A 3,959-nucleotide genomic window follows, 5' to 3' on the forward strand; every position below is an offset into this window, starting at 1 on the left:
ATAAATAAACGATCGTGAGATATCGTAAAATAATAAATATGAATTGTTATCGTAATAAGTGTATTAATACCAATAGAGTGGTAATATACATTTAAAGTATGTTTGATATATAGTAACATCTTTGGAAGAAAGATGTGCGTTTGAAACACGTTTGGGCAAGATAAATGTGTTGGTGCAAATCCACAAAGTTGTTCCACCGCTGTACAGATTGAAGAAGTGACTGTTTAATAGAGTCTAAAGAACCGAAGATGGTGATCAGTACTTTGGCAGTATCACAATTAATGTTGTGGAAGATTTAGAAGAATTAAATGAAGATCAAAAGAAAGGCTAATGAAGTTTGCAGACTCCATAGGCCAAGACTTTGTGATGTAGTATGTAGTTCGAGTAGTAACCCTATAAAAGATGTTCAGACTTAGTATTTAATAATACTAAGTGATGATTGACTTCAATCCCATCCTTATAGAAGTTCCATTGTGTGTTAAGCCAACTTTAACATACAAGATTGGGATGGTGAATTGAGTCATTTAGTGGTAAAAGGTTAAGCCACTTACTTGTTTAAGTAAGGTAGAATGCTTGGTTGAAGAAGCAATACACTCATAATATTGTATGAGAAGAGATTTTGTAGTCAGTAATAACAGAGAACCAAGTTGAAGCTAGTAGAGCTTGCTGAGATGCAACCATATTACGTACTTCCTAGGATAGACTCCTATGAAGTAGACTTAAAGGAATACACCTAAGAGAAGAAGACTTACTCATATACATGAATGAAGATGACAAGGAAGAATAATGAAATAAACAAATGTGTATGGTGAATTATATGAGTTAAGAGATGATGCAGGTATTTGGAAACCCTTTGTCTTAATGCTACAAGAGTAAATTTAGGTATTGCATGTCTTGCAGAGTAGACACTACCCGAGAAAGAATTTATACGAAGAATTTGGAAGTGAAATTCCTATTAACCTAGGAAAACTATTAAAATATGCTAGATCAAGCATAAGCAAGAGAAGAATCCTAGAAGGCAAATATAGGAAATCCAAGATATGTTTGATAGAAACGTGAACTCCTTAATTGAGTCTAGAGGAAATTGTTGTATGTACTTGTTTGAACACATTCATGTGTGATAAGTCGCTTTGTGAAAACTTTTGAATAGTAACTTGGGAACCGCGAGACAATACTTGGGACGAGTATGAGTAGGTGTGAATAGTAGTAGAGGCCTATACTACTGGAGGCACAGGACTCACACTTGGATCAGGGAAAGTCACAAGGTTACCAAGGAGCTAGTAATTGATTCCGTTTTATTCATGTATATCGTTACCATCGTTTTGGTAATGAGTCAGAAGATGATTGTTTTTCTGACCTTAGTGGTCATATCAAACCGAGTCTGAAATAGACAAGTATGTTACATGGTTCAGAGAACCAAGATCGATGTAACATCCGACCTAATCCAGGAGATTGAAATGAAAGATAATCAAGGCGATCAATAGAAGTATCGCAATCACGTTTATAGTAAAGAATTTTGTAGCAAGAAGTGCTACATACTAGAATATGATTATATTACATTAGAACATGAAAGAAGACGAAAGTTTGGTTCGTTGTGTGTCTCTTACGTTATGAAATTGAAAGTCATTGGAATATGACCATTCGATTTGTTGTTGTAGCAAAAGTAAAGAAAATATCTTAGGTTTAGTCTATAAACCAAGAAGGAGCACGAGTCTGCAATGAAAATTGAGTTTTAACTCAAAGAATAGGATCGAAGGCCCAATAGAGAATGATGAGCGGGTGCAAGTTTGAACACCACTTGTAACTAAGAAGTTTGAAGAATTTGACAATCGTTTGGCAAATCAAAAGTTAAATATCGTACATTTTAGATTACCAAAAAGGAAGTAAGTTAAGACTCGAATGTTGTGACTAGTAATTTTCTCGTAAACTCTAGATCTGCTCACATCTTATTTGATTTCAATGCCTCAGATTCTTTCGTGCCTTATAAATGATGGGTTTAATACAAACAATCCTATGTGTGCATGCAACCCTAGTATTGGATCTATGTTTTCACTATTAGTTATACAGCTTTATGAACACAAAAAGAAACCTGGCATGCTACTATAATTTTCGAAATTCATATATAAAGCTAGAATACATACCTTTTGTTGTTATATAGCAATAACAACTAGTTCCTTGAATTTCCTTAGCTCTTGAAAGCAAGTACCACAAGTGTAGTACCTCTAATGGAGTCACAAACACCATATGCAACTTGGATGAAGAGGAGAAGAAAGGGAGGCACCAAAAACGGCTGGAAACCCTAATGGAAGTGTTGTTTTCGTTTTTGGGGCATAGGGGCCCTTTATATACATGTAGGCTATTAGGGTTTACAACTAGGAAACCCTAATTTGACTGCTTAGGCCCTAAGCAGCCCATGGACTCCTTAAACATATCCCTTGGACGATTTCTAATGGGCTACCCATAGAATTCGTCCAACCTATATATTATTTGGTGATCCATAGCCCAATTATAATTATCTTATAATTACAACTTCAGTCCCCTAAGTTTAATTAATCTCTTTTAGCCACAAAATTAATTAACAATTAATTCTTGACTAATATTAATTAAACAATATGATTTCTCCTTTAATATATTATTCTCATAATATATTAATAAATCATATTTAAACCTTTCTCTCCTTAAATCATCCTACATATTGCTATAGTGAAGGCAACCCAAAAGGACCATGCTCATAATCGGGTCAAGTACATACCAAAACAGTTATGGACTTAGACACTAATCCAACAGTCTCCCACTTGGATAAGTCTAATAACTATTTTCCGTATGACTTCAAAACCTGATCAGCAATCGTAGCTTTCAAAAGCCGCTGTCAACTCTGATCTTATCAGATAGCGTGTCCTCTAGATAAGGGATTATATATTCCTCCATTCTCAAGATATCGTATAGACAAAAGACATGAATTTCAATCATTCTCTCTATACCTTTTCTCGACTTCCGATTCATGACGACTGATAACAGACTACAATTGAACACATCAACTTAGTCTCGGCTTGGTCAAGCGCTTAGATGTCATCACTAAATCATCGAGAGGCCCACATATATCGCTTTTATCCCACTTTGGGTAAAAGGAATGGATAAACTTCGACTCAAATGCTCGCTTGCATTTACTGATCGAATCACACACAACAATAAGTTTTATAACACCAAGTTACTGGTGCGTTTACTTATTATCAATGTGTAACTGACCAACAAATAACAACTCACACGTCTCGGTTTCAAGAATATACAATATTATCGTCTCACTAATCACTCGTGATAAAACCGTGAAGTGATCCAAGTGAGCGTGGGTTTAATCCAATACTTTAATCTTATCAAAGCACTCACGAACTCTGCAGCAAACTTGTGCCATGTCTAAACACTTCAGACAATCTACAGACAGATTCATGACAGTCTTTATTCATACCTACTCCCAACGTATGACCAACTGTGGATGTTTGAATAACCTAGTTATTCTGGAAGTCAAAACATGCAAATTGAAACATGACAACAATACTTAATCCTATATGGCCCCAAACTTGTGAGAGTAAATAAAACCCTTCTATTTATCCACCATATTGATTACTCATTATTTATCATTTAATGTTTCGGATAATCAACTCATTACTTGAATTATACCAACAATTGTCCCATGCTCTAAACATGCACACTTTGTTTCCTATGGTCCATGATTTGTGAAATAGATCACCTGAAAACTTTTCCAATGATGCTCATTTCACAATTCCTTAATCCTAATTATTCGTGTAGGAACACAAGGTTCTTGCCACTACTAGAATATGCTAGATTCTAACATTTTATGCAATGATCCCTTTGCAAAATCATAGCACAAAAGTCACCAAGACGTAGCTAATGAAATTACAAAGTACTTTCTTAGAAATTGTTACAAGACAATTCCATAGATG

The sequence above is a fragment of the Lactuca sativa genome, chromosome 4 (assembly GCF_002870075.4).
Source record: "Lactuca sativa cultivar Salinas chromosome 4, Lsat_Salinas_v11, whole genome shotgun sequence".
NCBI lineage: Eukaryota > Viridiplantae > Streptophyta > Magnoliopsida > Asterales > Asteraceae > Lactuca > Lactuca sativa.